The sequence below is a fragment of the Osmia lignaria genome, chromosome 5 (genome assembly GCF_051020975.1).
Source record: "Osmia lignaria lignaria isolate PbOS001 chromosome 5, iyOsmLign1, whole genome shotgun sequence".
In the NCBI taxonomy this organism is placed as follows: domain Eukaryota; kingdom Metazoa; phylum Arthropoda; class Insecta; order Hymenoptera; family Megachilidae; genus Osmia; species Osmia lignaria.
In genome coordinates, this window is record NC_135036.1 from 5,547,620 (window position 1) to 5,564,950 (window position 17,331).

General features: G+C 31.6%; 1 protein-coding gene across 6 annotated transcripts in view; it reads right to left on the reverse strand.

Moving 5' to 3' along the window:
• The window catches only part of LOC117607821 (octopamine receptor beta-2R), a 142,749-nt gene that overhangs the window by 44,916 nt on the left and 80,502 nt on the right, over positions 1–17,331 (reverse strand). For 5 of the 6 annotated variants that reach the window (XM_034331953.2, XM_034331952.2, XM_034331950.2 and 2 more), the window contains one exon: positions 1,350–1,403. The exons of the other annotated variant lie outside the window; for it this stretch is intronic. The gene's annotated coding sequence lies outside the window, so the exon portion shown is untranslated. The remainder of the gene's footprint in view (positions 1–1,349; positions 1,404–17,331) is intronic. 6 annotated transcript variants of the gene reach the window in all.

A 17,331-nucleotide genomic window follows, 5' to 3' on the forward strand; every position in this document is an offset into this window, starting at 1 on the left:
TGATAAGGTTTTGAAACAGAATTTTCATTTAATAGAGCAAATATAACAGTAAACAGAAAGGAAGTTATTTACTCCGAAGAATATGAAAAAGCTATTGGATCGTAGAAATTACTATTGAATTATGGATTTGCAGTTCTTAGCTGGTTTTCATCGAATTTTCACCTTCGAACGATTTTCTTCCGTTTTCAAGAAAGAAACATTTCACTCGTTTATTTACTTTGCGGTTTCGCTTGAGATTTTCCTTGAATTATGAAATTTCTTCGAAGCTTATCTCTAACTTTTATCATTATATTACAATTTTAAAGTATTTTTATATTAACCTATTTTTTTAGTACCGTGTATAAGAAAAAATTCGACTATTTCAATTAAGAAATATGTTTTATTTTGAGGTTTTGCTTTATGGTATTAGAATAATTTCTACTTGCACCCTAATTTTTAAATAATTCCTAATATTGAAATAATTTTTGCTTGCACCATAATTTTCAAATAATTTCTAATACTAACAATCCTGGTACTAAAATAATTTCTATTTGGATTCTAATTTTTAAATAATTCCTAATATTGAAATAATTTTTGCTTGCACCATAATTTTCAAATAATTTCTAATACTAACAATCCTGGTACTAAAATAATTTCTATTTGGATTCTAATTTTCAAATAATTTCTAATAATAAACTAATGTTTATTCAATTTTCAAATAATTTCTAATACTAACAATCTCAGTACAAACATAATTTCTGTTTGCATTCTAATTTTCAAATAATTCCTAATATTAACAGTCTCAATTTATATTAATGATTATCTGCATGTGCGATGTCAATGACTCAAACAATGGATTCAGCTAGTAGTACATTCTCTATCCATTCATTATCTATTGGGGTTGCGTTATCTAATACACTTATTTCCTTTATACGTATATTCCCGGAATATTCATTTCTCATATTTCCTGCAATTATATCATGAAACGAGATTGAAAAACTTAAAGATAACTAAATTTCGAACTTTTCCTTTATGAATGTCTTTCATTACAAATTTTCTGCACTTAATTTTAATTTAAATACCGTTGTGTATATTTCATAGATTTGGGTCATGATTCACCCGTCTTTATTATAATTCAGAATAAGTGAATCACAGTAATTGCCTCCAACTTCACAATTAATTTTTTCGAAAACCGAGCCTCCAATGAAAAAATGTCATTCTACATTTTTCACTTATTCTTTTATACAGAATCATTACATGTAGGACACTTTGTATATTTTCTAACCAGAATCTAAATATCACGCTTTTAAAGCAAGGACCTGCTGAATCTATTAAAATAGTTATTAATAAAATATTATATTTCAACTTACTAATGACATTATCTGCACTTTAATGACTAATAATCCCGATTATCCAAACAACATCTGAAAAATAAAAATAAACAAGAATTAGCATAATACAACATTTTGAAAAACAAATATTGTAAGTGCTGTTAGGAATACTGTCGTAAACAAGATATGGATTGAAATTAGAACAAAAGTGAATAGATAATACCAGAATAAGCATGAAAAAAAAAACACTTTTGCAATTTTCTACAATATAATAGATTTTCTTTTTCAACTATTATAAAAATTCTGATATAAAATAATAAAATTTATAAAAATAAGAAAAAAGAAAAAGAAACATCTCTAATAATTTATATATTTCAAAGTTTCTTATGGTGAAATATCCAAGTCTCCTTGGAAGATCTCATCAACTACTAACAAAAAGTTTCCATAAATTTTCATTTCTATGAAAAAGAAAGAAAAATATAGAATCTTTCCACATATTTCCATTTCCATGAAGAAGAAAGAAAAATATAGAAACATCTTGGATCTCGTATTCTGGAACAATGCATTCGGTAACAAGAGTCACTCTTCAATCACGTACGAGCTGACACCGCGTTATTGTTAATTGGCCGTCTGGCGTTCCCCATGCCCGACACACCGTTCATATTAATTACCGGAATCCATTACGCGGACACGCGTCCGTCGATCCGGACACCTTTTGTCATTACTACGCTTCCACTGGTATCATTCAAGTATCCTGCGAACAGCTGATCCACGAAAACCCATGCGTTAGAAAACTGGCTACCGTGTCATTTTCCATATGAGGAAAATCATATTTTGAACGTGTGCCCACAAGTGGATTTTTGGACACCAGCCATACATCATTTTAATGACTCGAACCATGTACCACGATTTTAATGCGATTTTGGCAACGTCCAAGACGAAAATCGCGACTGCTCATTAGGTGAAAATAAATTTTCTCACCTCTTTAATTTATGTTAAACGTTTCTCAATTATCTGGAATTATTTCAATATCATTTACTTTAAGTATTTTAATAAGAATTTCTTTTTTCTTATAATCGTCTTTGAAATTTCCTTTGAAAAAATTCCATGTTTTTCCAATGCTTTGAAATGTTAATGGAAAATTCTTCGCACGGTTTTCAAACGAAAACGAAGTCTCGATGATCAAAATTGGTGAGCGTTTTCAAAGCGTGATCGAAAATGAAGTATTGAAAGTTCGATCACGTTTGAAACCGAATTTAATCGATGCAATTTAAAAGGAGCAAACGGTGAATGCATTCGAGCTTGCAATATTGAAAAATTGGAAAAGGGAAAAATTCAAGGAGTAAAACTATTTTACCGTTAGTTGAAAATTGTGCAATAGAAAAAGAAAATTATAATAGATGGAAAAATATTCATATCATTTTGAAGAAAGTCAGAAAATTGATTGTGAAGCTTTGATAAGAATCAATTTTTTATTTTAATTATACATTTGAAAGAAAATCCTTCGAGTCACAGTTTTTCTTTCTTATAGCTCAAAGCCATAACTGCAAATTTCCACATCATTTCCTTAATTTTTCCAATAAACGAGCAACGAAAAGACCGTTTGAAAAGTTCGCAGCATTTGCTGAAAAGTTGAGGAGAAGAAATGCAAATTCGAATGTCTCGAGAAGACGAGCCCGGAATCATAAATTTGAATAGTTAAACAGAGCTAGTGAATAATCAGGATCATCATTATACTGTGTTGAAATTTTCCGTCCGTCTCTTATTCGACCCCAATATGCATTGTAAATTAGCCAGTGCCATGGTGGATGCAATTTTTGCAATCCATTTTTAAGCGAACGTGACGTTTGCTGTTAATAAGAGTCTCTTAGTTACCTATTGCTATGTTTTTAAAGCAAACTAGCTTGATGAATTGTTTTTTTATTTATTTTAGATGCTATGAATAATAGATTATTTTTTAAATATGCATCGTTGGAAACCTATGCATAGGTATTATAAGTGATAAGAGCAGCTGTTTTTGTTTTTATTTTTTTAAGTAGAAATAATGGATTTAAATTGATTTTATGAATGTTAATTATATCCACTGGTAAATATACCAATTTTTCCACCACGTATGGAAAATTTATTTAACCCTGTCAACAATTTTTCACAGTCAAATTTTTCCATTCCCCTTTCCCCTTTTCCGATTTCCTTTTCTTCATCCCCTTTTCCCTTTTCCATTTCTCCTCTCCCATTTTCTTCTACCCTCTTTCCACTTTTTCTTCCCCTTCTCTCCCTTTTCCTTTATTCGTTTTCCCCCTTCACTGTCCCCCTTCTCCTTTAACATTTTCCAATTTTTCATTTCCCATTTTCTCCAAACTGTGAAATATATTTTTACAAATTCAGAAATTAGGGCTCTAAAGGGTTAAAGTTTTCCTCATAAATTTGTTTTTAATCCTTGTTTCTAATTTTCAGCGAAGAAAATTCAAATTTTCCATTTTCTAGAAACTCGAAATTCAATTCCATTCGATTCCAAGTGGTTCCATGGTGGCGTTACTAGCCCTGCCTTCGTGCCTTGGATTAAGGGTGGATTAAGGGTGTCCTAGCCGGGGGTTGAGGGTTGTGGGTGCACAGCCTGTTCTACTTAAGCGTATACCACGATTTATCCCGTAAATTTCGGGGAATGGGTGTCTTTCTTCTTCTAATGGTTGCTCGCTCGTTTATTCTTATTAAAAGCTTTCTTTTCGTTCGTTTGTTGTTCAATGTTATTTATGATACGGGCTTAATGCGATGTAGGTGGCGAGTAAGATTACTTTTCTGGGTTCAACAGGGGTGTATCATTTAAATTTAACGTTGGATTTACAAATTTGTGTAAATTACAAATTGTGTTGACATTTTCCTGTTTTTCTTTTTTTTTTCATGCAACTGAATTCAATTGATATTAGATTTTAATTTTGACTGTTAATGAAATTTCTATTAAAACAGAACTTCAGTTTTAAAATATAAGAACAACTGTTTTAAATGCTGTTGGAAAAATAATAAATCAATGGAAGATTGTTTGGATACGAATACGAATAACGCAATTCTGATATTTGTGATAAATTGATCTCGCGTAAGAATTATTACAATCGACCACTGAATAAATCTCGCAAAAGACATGATTTATCATTGAGATATCGAAGAAAAGGGAACAATCCTCGGGAGAACAACCCTTAGCCAATGTCGTACTCGGCTCGACCATCCGTTTTCATTAAACGTTATGAAATTTTATTTCGACAATTCTGTGGTTGTAATAGGAAAGTGTTAAATAATGCATTATCTCACATATTAAATTTCTGAAATTGTCTACCAAATATAAAAGTAGAGAATAGAAATCGATTCTTTTGGAAAATTCCAAAGTTAATTGCATGATATGCATAATTAATCTATGATAAATTTAATCAATTTCAATGTAAAAATTTCTAGAATCTTTTTACAGATTCTTTTGATAAATTGGAAAATTAATTACCTATGATACATTTAATCAATTTCAATGTAAAAATTGCCGAAATATTTTTATAGTCGTTCTTTTGATAAATTGCATAATTAATTACCTATGATAAATGAAATCAATTTCAATGTAAAAATGACTGGAATATTTTCGTAGATTCTTTTGATGAATAGCAAAATTAATTACCTATGATACATTTAATCAATTTCAATATAAAAATTGCTGGAATACTTTTGTACAATTCCTGAATAATTGTTGCAAATAGAAATTCATGTAACGTATCAATTTCTCCCATCAGATTGTTACATTCGTTGCCTTTCACCTGTTAAATCACGAATGTAATACAATATCGATACAACCTTTATTAAATAACTGCATCACCAATGACAAAAACGAATTCCTGGCAGATGTAACGAGAACAGAGGACGAAACGCGTGTCTGCGATCTACGTTGTTTAAATCGGTCACGCACGTCCCGTGAATTTCGAGAATGAAACAAAAGCAACGATCCATCGTCGAAAGCTGAAATGTTTAACAATTAAATCATAAAATGATGAAAGCGATGCGACATTTTAATAAGAATCCAATTACACATTAAATGACACAAAATTATTATAAACATACCATTATTATAATAGAGTAATAATTAAAATAATTTTCAAACGCTGCCAGCTAAATATTTCGAATTTTCAGAAAATCAATTTGAAATGTTAAAATATTTAATGGACACAATGTAAATTATTCTTTTATTATTTCTTCCCGCAATATAAAGTATAAAAAAAATTATTCAACATTACTCCTTTCTGCGATCAGAGCACGCATCGGCGAACAAATAAAATAAAAGGGAAATCGGAAAGAAATGCATCGAACGAAAAACTGAAAGTTTTGATCGAACGATAGGAAACATATGCATGAAGTTTCGTGACACTTGAGAAATCAAGTGAAAAATTCAGCGGAAAGATTGAAAACTCAAAGGAGGAGGCTCTGACACGGAGCGTGGAACAAAAAGAAAAGAAAAGGCTCCCCGGATGAAAGTGGAAAATGAGGGTAAAATATTCTGATAGAGGAATAATGAATGAAAAACGCAAGAATTTCATGCAAAGGTGTAAATCTTGATAAAAAATGAAGAGGAACGCGGCGAAAGAATAGAAATGAAAGAGGAGCATCGGAAAAGAGAAGGAAAAGAAAAATTGCAGCCAAGCTTCAGAAGATGAAAGTAACAAATGACCATAAAGGGGCATGCAGAATTAACAGAGAATTGTTCCAGCTGAAAAATGAAAAGTAAAAATAGAACAATAGTAAAGAATAATCGCAGGAAAAGATACCTTAAGAAATCATAATTAATTCCTTGAAATGAAAATGATGAAAATATCGATAAATTATTTTTCAATCAAAGAGAGACTGATACAAAAAAGAAAAGTGACAATTTTCCGACAAGATGAAGATTTATCTTTCTGAAGAAAGTTGAAGTAAAAAGTGGAAAGAAAAAGGTGAGTAGAAGAATGGTTGGAGGAAAGAAAAGCTCCGAATTAAAGGTAGAAGTTTCGGTCAAGAAAGTGAAACGAAATTACACGATTTCAACGAGGAAAATGGAAACGTACAGAGGAAAAATTCTGTCGGGAATGTGGCAAATCTAACGTGAAGACAGTTGAGAATTTCTCGTTTGGAAAGGAGGAAGCTTAACGATCTAACGGAAGCAATAAACTGGCATCGTTTCTTGCTAAGTAACCAAAGGGAATCTAAGAGACCAAAGTCTGCCATCTTTTACGAAACCATCATAATTAGCGGCTACGACATCTCGTAGCAATTGATATCGAGCCACGAAGCAAGTTGGCAGCTTCCGCTGCCGGGAATTATTCATTTCTGGGTCGTTTTATCTGCATACGCCTGTGTACAGATAATGGAATCATCTATTTTATTAACGCGATCAAGAGGCAGTGACGATCACCAGTGACCCACGCTTCGAATCTAATCGGATAATTAGAGAAAAAAAGTGAATTTCCAAGAGAAAGTAGCGATATAGGAAAAGCATGAATTTAAAAAATCCTAATTATGGGGATATTATAATTATTAATTAATCATTAAGCTGTATGTATCTTGCAGCAATCATTATTATTATTATTATTATTATTATTACTATATTAATATGTATAGCAAATTAAACAAAGTAGGGGAAGCAAGAATTCCAAAAATTCTAATCATAACGATATTAATATTATTAATTAATAATTAAGGAATGATTTTTCTACTGTATTAGCTTGCAGCAGTTATTAATATTATTATAATATTAATATGTATAGCAAATTAAACAAAATAGGGGAAGCAAGAATTCCAAAAATTCTAATTATGACGACATCAATATTATTAATTAATAATTAATAATTTTTCTGCGTTCTACGTACCTCGTAGGCATCGTTAACATTATTACAATATTAACATGTACCGATAATCGAACAAAGCAGGAAGAGAAGGAATTCTCAATATCCTAATTAAAACGATATTAATAATAATTCACAGTCAGGTAAGTAATAACCTTTCTACGCACATAATATTAATATGTATAGCAAATCAAACAAAGTAAACTTCCCGAAAAGAAATGATGATATAGAGATCCTCAAAATTTTAATTATAACGACATTAATATTAATTAATGATTAAGTAATGACTTTTTCGACCACCGAAACAGGCTGTATGTATTATATTTTACAGCAATCGTACACGTTCCATCGTGGAAATAAACAGGGTCTGAAATTTCCACGAAAGCTACGATTAATTATCGGTCCCGTTAAAGCCAGTTTCAAACAATCATCTCCCAACAGCTGCTTTCTCGCAAATTTAACTAGCAACTAGTCGAGGAAATTCAAGCATATACACCTATCCCGAACGATCCGTCAATCCGGTGTTGCCTCGAAGCTCATAAGCGGTCCGTGCAGCGCCCGAATTAAATTCGCATAGCATCGCGATGTTTATTGATAGCACTCAGCTGTTTTTGTTTTGGCAGACGCCACGAAAACGCACGGTCCCACAAGGGAGAGAAGTGTCGTCATCGCGTTATTGTTATTTTGAGCGTTGTCGAAGGTTGACCATCCCAATCCGGTTAATTCGCAGTTGACAACCGTCGGCATGGAATCTTTTTAATCCCTTTCACACTTTAAGGGTAGCGGGCATTTTTTAAAGGGGTTGAAATATCGAATTTTTAAAAAATTCTTTTATTTGATTATGAACAATATTTGGAATCAAAATCAATAATTTAAAAAAATTGTCACAAAGTTGGGTCCAACGTATGAATTCCTCTGTTTTTGGTACTCATGTTCCTTTTTCTCAGTAACCACTAGATCGATCGAGTTGAAATTTAGTGTGCTTTTACTACTAAGGGTAACACGTATTTAAGCCAAATACTTTTTTGAAATTCGGCATACAGCCAGATTGGCAGCATCTTCTAAATTGAAAGTAAGAGTATAAAACAGTCCATAAATTGATAGGATTGTACAATTTTTTCTATTCGGTATTTCAACATTTCCTTTGGCTAAAATACACGTCTAGTATTATACTAGATGATTTAAAAATTTGAAGTTGATAGCTGCAGTAGATTCTGAGGAAAAGAAAAACGAAATTGGCTTATTTCACTCATCACCAAAGCTTCGAATAATTTATAAAAGAACAAAGGAGGCAAATTTTGAATAGCGCTGATAAATAATAGAAATTAGAAAAGGGGTAAAAATAGCTGAAAGATGGTCTGAAAGGAATTGTAAATGGCGATGGTTTGAAAAAGAATCTCAAAAGAGATGTAAAAATATATCTGCAGCCTAAGGGTGATTTAAACGAGGTGCAAAAATGGTTGAATTAGGCTGAAACCTTCCAAGATCTGTCTCAACCAAGAGAAGACTAAAAGTACAGTAGTTTGAAATGTAATCTAATTTTATTAATAAAAAAATTGTTTTATTTTCTTTCAACTGGTTCAATCGTTCTCTTTTTTCAATTATAAAAAATAAATTAAATATCACGAAAAGATAGAATGTATTTCAATATTCAAGAATATTTTTGAAAAAAAAATTTTTATAAAACTATTACCGAAACTTCGATCAAAAAACTAATCAACAGACTGTTTCAATTGAATTGAAACGTGCAATTCAATGGCTCTTCTCTCTCCGATTCAATTAGCAACAAGCACCACGTTCCAGCCGGTCGACGTGTTAATTAAAAGTTTATTAATCTCTCGATTAATCCTCTGTCCCATAGGGGTGGAGTTCAGAGGGGGTAGTAGTGTTAACGATTAGATTCGTGGAACGAAAGTTTCCGCGAAAACGAAGCAACGAACTCTATCGGACAATTAACACTTTGAATGGCAGAGTGAAGCTGGCCATTTTTAATCAGACGTATCGAAATTTTTATTAACAGATCAACTGGCACAGTAGAAAAAGCGATATATAGTCAGACATACTAAAACTGTGATCATTAAAGAAATGATCAGTTAATTTTCAAATGTAAACTTTTAAATCGCTCCCTGATATTATTAGTATGATACTAAAACTATTTAAAGTTTGTCTTTTTCTATTCTTTTATATTTACTAATTATTCAATTGTAAAAAATCTGAGGTTACTAGTAAGTACCATGCCAGTCAATGAGTTGAGGGACAAAAATATCCAAAAATAATGATTTAAAAAATTTGAAAGGATTTATAGGAAAAGTGATTTGCAATTGCATTTGGGATTTCTCGTGCACGCTGCGTTGCATAATCGAAATTGCCTTGACCTTGCACGGTGCATCAATCTTGGCTGCGTCTTAGAATGCAAATCGCGTTTCTTCTTTCCGGGAACATCGTCGGGACTGACAGGAAAAGAATGAAACGAGCGATTAAATCGTTCGATCGATCTTCCTATCGTTCAAAATGATCCACTTGAAGAAAATATATTTTCCTGATTACAATTTTCTGTAATTCTTTTTTTTCTCTCTTTCAATTATCGGATTGCATTAAATTTGTAGCAGAAGTCATCGATGACCCCCAAGGTATTCGAGGCGTTGACAAACACGGATATCGATACAACGTGAGTCATACTGTCGTGCATTGTCACCGAGTAACGTTAAATAATAGTTGCTATCGCCGTTTGCGAAATGCATAATACGTGTTGAAACGCTCGAACGAATCGCGTGCTACTTTCGACGACTAAAAACAACGGCTGATTTTTGTCTCGACGACCAAGGAGAAACTTCGAACAGAGAGAATGGGATAATAGAGTGAACAGGGATGAGAAAGTTTCGAGTATCGCGTTTGGAAATTGTCGAGAGGGATCCAATTTTGAAACGGTCTTAGAAAAGGTTGATATGAGCTGAACTTTCGGATCGTAGTTTCATTATCTCTACTTAGCGATACTATGATGGTTAATTGTTCTGAATGTGTCGTAACCTGCTGTGTTATTAGAACGAGACAAGAAATTAGAGGAACTTTATTCAGGTGGTTCATTTGTTGGAAATAATATTTATTAATTGAAACAAGGTGGAGGGTGTTCTTAAAATGATTTACCATTTTCAAATTCTGCGATTCTAAAATTCTAATAGGGTAACGTATACAATTATTAACCCCTATATAATAATACTTTGCAAGTATTTTACTCTTCGAGCTTTTAATTTAAAGAATTTTAATTTTAAAACACTGTATAATTTAGAAAATTAAAATAATGTAAAATATTAATATTCAGATTAAAGTAATAAAGATTAAATTAAAATTAGGACTTTCTCCGCGGTCGCCGTGCTGTCTTGGGGCTCCCTCCATGGTCCGCCATCCGAGGATTAACAACTGTATACGTTACTCTATAAGATTTATTTATGAAAATTAAATGAATGTGCATTTATACACAGATACTACAATTTGCAATTCTTTTCTATTCTTCTTCTTCTCCGAGCAATGCAACAGTTAATGAAAAAAAATAAATTAAAAAGAAGGAAATTGCTGGTTAGGAAAGAGTAAAGAACGACGCCTGTACAATCAATAGGACACCCTTAAAGAAGTAATCCTCATCCCCTCGTTTCACTGTTGCTTTATTTATTTCTTCGAGCAGCGGAAAGCGCGAAACGAGCCGGCAAAGGGAGAAGAAAAGCGTCGTTGAGCTTAACTGAGCTTACTTCCGAGCTACCTGGCCTATCTCCATTTAAATACAACGCCCGTGGTAATTTCTAGTTACGCCGATCCTTAACAACGTCTTTCTAATTCTAATGAATCGACCTCTTTATCCGACAGTACAAAGAAAGGAATCGAAACTTTCTGTCTTTTCCAATACAAATTTTGCAAAAGAATTTTTATGTAAAAATAAATTGTTTTACTAAAAATAATTATGTTAAACGAAAGTATTGTTATCTTTTCGAGCTTCGGTTCAAGTTTACATTTTGAGTAAAATTTTCATAATTTTACATTAATTAATAACAATCACTTGTTATGCAAAAGAATGTATTATAAATGCAATTTTATAATACATTACTCAATACTTTGTAATAATTTTCTAGAAATATAACAAAATTGTATATAAATACTGTTTTTTAATCAAACTAAAACAATCTATCCCACCCTTTGCGAATAAAGTAAAATAAATATTAAGATTTCCAACTGATAAAGTTTCCCAGTAAATGTTCCACGTTTCAATTGGAACAAAGAAAAAACGTGTAACGTATCATCACGTTTCGTCATCGATCAAATATTATTCCCAAATGGATGAAATTTCTTAAACGGTATCATAAATGAGGATTTACACGAATGGTTGATAAATGATACACAAATATACACCGTTCCAAGCAATATCCCACTCGGTTAATTAAAAATTTGTTACCTCCTGTGTGATTCGAGAATATTTACACTCGTTAAAATGTAAAGCTCATTAATGGCAATCAGATGCTTTAATTGATTACAGAACGATGCGATCGTTTGATTCTATCGTGCTGTTTCAGGAAGTTTAATTAAAAAAAGCTGTTTGCTGAAGAAAAACGAGGTGTTTATTCGTTATCAGGGTGCAGTTACAAAAATTCACGAGAATCTTTCACTGTTGAGATTTATTTACACTCCGTGGAATTTATTAGCTCGGGGCAATAGTCGACTGTTAAAAATTGTTTTGCGAAACTTTTTTACTGACCAGCGTGGCGTGTGAAAATCTTTCAAACGAAAACGAAGGAAATAAAAACAAAGAATTTTCTCTGCTTTCCTGTAATAATTTTTCCGTTCGTAGCCCAGGTATAGATGCTACATAAAAGTCAACTTTCTGTTTTTCAACAGAATGATACATTTCAATCCTTAATTGCATGCTTGCATTATTAATTTCAAAAACAAAATATTTTTCTATTTCAGAAATTCATTTTTTAAAAAATTGAAGGAATGGATGCAAGGTCCAAAAGCTCCACTTATTTGTTTAAAAAAAATTTTTAAACAGTAATTTTACTTTCTATAAAATTAATATAAAGAGAAAATTCACGAAAGTTCGGGATCTACTCGACAATTAATTAGGTTGGGAAAGAATTGGTAAAAATGTCCAATCGAATTTCTCCGCTCCATTTAACTCTTTAGAAAGAGAGAGAGGGGGATCTAAACCTTCAATTGTGCATTATTTAATTTACTATTTACTTGCAAGATGCTAGGTTGCAAACACAAACGAACTAGTAATTCCAATCAAATTGATTAATTACACAGACGTTCGTTTGTATATACAACTACGAGATTGTTGTTAGAGATTGATTGATAATGATTGATTACCAAAAGTTGAACGACAAAGGTTGTCTACCAGAAACTGACACCTTTAGATTTAAATTACTGTAACTTGGAAATGGAATTAGCAGAGTTCTCCTTGTTTCTCAGTTTACAGTCAGCAACACAAGGAATAACTTTCACAAAGGAATACCTGAACGATGCTCCTTCCTGGAACTTGCTACTGTGTTCGCTGGAAGATTACTTGTCCAGTTTGGTAACACTTTGCAAAATACTATTTGATGTATCCTCTCAGAACTAACAATCTGAACTAATGGAGATTGTTTACTTTTCATTTTCATTTAGTCGAAGATTTATCGTTTGAATTTACCACCTTTTTAATAGTAGTCTGTCGAGGTCAGTTTTGGCATGGAAAGTGGTGACATTGGTGTCGGGTGTCGTGATGGCGGAACGATTTTGTTTGCCGGCCTCGTGTCGCTCAGGAAAATTCTATTTAGCAAATAAGATCGTATCACCGTGCACGATATCGTTTCGCGTGACAGCTCGAGTAAAGTGTTCCCGGATATTTGACCGAACGCCCCTCTTTTGTACACCTTTTGTACCCGTAATGCGACATATCGACATTTACAACCATAACATTACCCTTTTCTAATGTTTTTAACCCTTTCGATGTACTTGTTGAAAAATATTCGAATTAGTAAATATGGAATAATTATAATGATTCTGAACACGATCTTTTCAGTTTGCAATTCGACATTTACAACTATAACATTACCCTTTTCTAATGTTTTTAACCCTTTCGATGTACTTGTTGTTGAAAAATATTCGAATTAGTAAATATGGAATAATTATAATGATTCTGAACACGATTTCTTCAATTTGCAATTCGACATTTACAATTATAACATTACCCTTTTCTAATGTTTTTAACCCTTTCGATGTACTTGTTGAAAAATACTCGAATTAGTAAATGTGGAATAATTATAATGATTTTGAACACGATTTCTTCAATTTGCAATTCGACATTACATTACCCTTTTCTAATGTTTTTAACCCTTTCGATGTACTTGTTGTTGAAAAGTATTTGAAATATTAAATATGGAACGATTTAATTATAATGATTTTGAACACGATCTTTTCAATTTGCAATTCAACCCTTTGGAAATAGATAATGAAATAAAGAAGAAGGTAAAAAAATATGAGATATTAAGGTTTTAAACCCATCGTACGCAGTATTGACACTTTTAACAATTCCCATAACAATCATTCTGGATAGGTATCATTGTTTTGTTTAACCTTTGAGCAGCGGAGCTTGGGTCATTCGTGACCCAAACTTACAAAACGAATACAAGGGTATTATCCTAAAGTTAAATGTATAATTTTTAAATGAAAGGGTTTTAAATATTGAAGGAATAATTTTTAAAGAAACAGTGTTAAATTTAGAAAATGAAATACAAAAGTGAATTAAAATTAGGGCTCTCTACATGGTCCGCCATGCAAGGGTTAACAAATCTGAGGTTTTAACTTTTCACCATAATAGAAAGTTTCTACGAATGCTTCTTAAAATAAAATTTGCTTCGGTTTATTTTGTGAGTTTTAAAAATACAAAACGAGTAAATTATACTACAATAATCATAGTGTTACTATATCAAAGGATATTTGAAATATTTGCGTTTTGATTATGATAAATAATAATAGATAGTGAAATGACAAATTAAATATTTTATGCATTAGATATTTTCTTATCCGATATTTTATACTGTTTTTATACAGACAGTGAAAATATTTGTTCAAATATTCAGTACATTTATGTATGAATAATAATGAGACGCTTTCAAAATTCATATCGTCATCAATTATTGAACTTTCCTTCAATATAAAATTTACAATTTGCTGTTGCTGTTATCACCAACACTGTTACCATCCTCATTATTATCATCACACCAAAAGTACAATGTACATCATGTAATCAAACACTTCAAGAATTCCAATGAATATCCAAACACCTTGTAACAACAAATGACACGTTATAAAATACTTGAGAATTATTATTAATCGTTCAAATTTGTTTCGTTTGCAGACATTCGATGTAAAATCGACCAAATATTAAATCCACAGAGAAATTTATTGTTCTGTGCAATCTTATTTGAAGTTACAGAATCGCAACGTTTTAGGATCACCAACGAACGAAATAAATTTAGAAATGCATGTGTGAAATATGGAAATGAAGGAGGAAAGTTTCGTTAAAAAACAAATATCAATAGGTTATTTCGAACGAAATTTCGTATGATTTCGGTTGAATAAATTCCATTCGGTTTATTTCAAATAAAATTCAATCTGTTCGTTTCGTACCGGTGAAATGAGTTGAAAATACAGACCTACGAAATATTATTTTCCTTGTTGATATATTAAAAAAACAGAAATGATGCTGTTATTGGAAATCTAAAGGATATTAATAATTATTATATTACTCTGATTCTATTGATTTTAATCATTTATATTAATTATGAAATTATATATTCTTTTTTTCTAATTCATACTTATTAAATGAAATCGAAAAAATATCAATTTTTTAACAAGTACAAATGGCAACTTGTGACACTGTCCACGAAATTCATCTTCTATCTTAAACTATTCGAGTGGCTATCGAAATCACTGATCAAAAAGCTCCTTCAAGCAGTGGAAAACAGATTCAATGGAGCAGATTCATCGTGTTCCCACAGAAACTTGTCTCAAACTCATCCCTAAAACCAGCTAAATTCCATTCCAGCGAAGTGAATCGCTGACCAAACCTCGAACAGATTTTCATGGAAACCTTCTCCGAGACTCTCTTAATCGACATCGATCGATCTGCTAACGACCCTTCTATTCCATCGGCAATTAATCGTGGTAATCGAGCTATTTGCAGTTGCGATAAGAAAATGAGAAAAAGAGGAAGGTCATTAATTTCTCTAGTTTTAATCGATCGAAATTAAAAACCTTTTGCAATGAGGATATACCACACTTGTACTATAAGAAACAAAAGGTTCTACCTAGAGATAGAAGTGCAAAATTTTGTATATTTATTCATTTAGGATAATATTTTATGTTTCATTGTGATAATACAATGAAAGAAAAAGTAAATTATCAGTATTAAAAAATATATATATTTATATCATTATTAGAATTGATTATCAATTTCACATGCCAGTTGGCAATTAGCAAATTATCAGTTATCACTTGAGCCGCCCATAAAAAAAATAAAAAAGAAGAAAAATTGATGCAATATATAAAATTAAGCACCAATCATGTATTTTCATGCTAAAATTTGAAACAATTCAATAAGCGGAGAGTTAATCACTTTGGCCTATAAATGGCTCAATTATCAACTATCAAATGCTAATTAAGAATGTTCCCTCAACAATGTGGACTAATCCCCTTACCATTTTCAAATTATAAAATTCTAATGGTATAATGTACACAATTATTAATCCCTGAATAATGATTAACCCTTTTTCTAAAAATGTAGAACATATAATATAATACGCTTTTTGCATTGTAAACTATAATTTATATAAGTGGAGCCTTTGTCAATCGTGACGCACATTAACAAAACATATGCAAAGATATTAACCTAAAGTTAAATGTATAATAAAAAAAAAAGAAAATAATATGAGATACAAAATTAAATTAAAATTGTATCTCTCTCCACAGTCCGACGTCTTAGGGTTTTCTCTATGGTCCGCCATCCGAAGGTTAAAAAACGCATTATATTATACCTTTTACTGTTTTAAAAAAAGGATACAGTCAGTAACTATATGCGTTAATATTTTTAAAAATTCCAAAAGTGGGTCTAATCACTCTGGCATGTGAATGGTTCAATTATCAACTACCAAGTACCAATTACCAACTACCAACTACCAATCTTAATTAGGACACTTGCTGAATTCTGAACAGAGTAATTAATTCGCAGATAGGCGATCTAATGAGTTTCATTTGAATAATGTATTCATTATCAGCAATAGAAAGATATATATTATAAAATCGAGACGGTCTAATTGGAGACTTCAATCCATATTGCTCCATATATAAATGCTTCTAAAATTAAATCCTGAATCTAATCTAATTATCGACAAATACGAACTAAAATATTATATTGACTTTTTGATAGGCAACGTTTGAATGAAATTTTGAAAGGTCATCAGGTGTCAATTTGAAATAAATAATTTGAAGAGGCTCGAATCGAAATGTCATCGGCATAATCTTGAACACAGCAATTAAATAGCAGGAATTTCAGCTTGGCTCAATCGCACAGCTTCCAATAACACGTACACAAACAGTATGTACACAACTGTCTGTCCTAAACGGCCCGATTACACTCGTCAATACCTATCGTTTGAATCCTGTATACAGTGACTAAATCAGGGATATTTAGACTTGGTTCTATTAATTTCAATAATAGATTCATAATCGACAACGCCGCCTCGATCGTAAACTCAAAAATTAGTAGGTCTCGCTATCTTCGTGCAATAAAGTAATTAATGAAAGAACAAAGACTAGTTATCGCGAAAATTAACCAATTGTGTTGTTAATTATTGTAAAATTGAATCTCCAAAAGTCCTTGTAACTCGTACCATCCGATTTCGACTAACAACTTCGAAACAAACATGAATATTGTAACATGATTGTAAATAAATCTGTTTTCGAACATAACAATGAAATTATATAATTTTATCGTATAATCGCGGTTCTGAATCCGTGCAATCAAATCACAAGTATCCGATCTCATTAAGCTGCGCTGTTTCCAGATAACTGATTCACGATGCATAACACGTGTGTTGACAGTAGAGATTCAAATAACAATTCCGTTGGGAATCGTTTGATTTTTC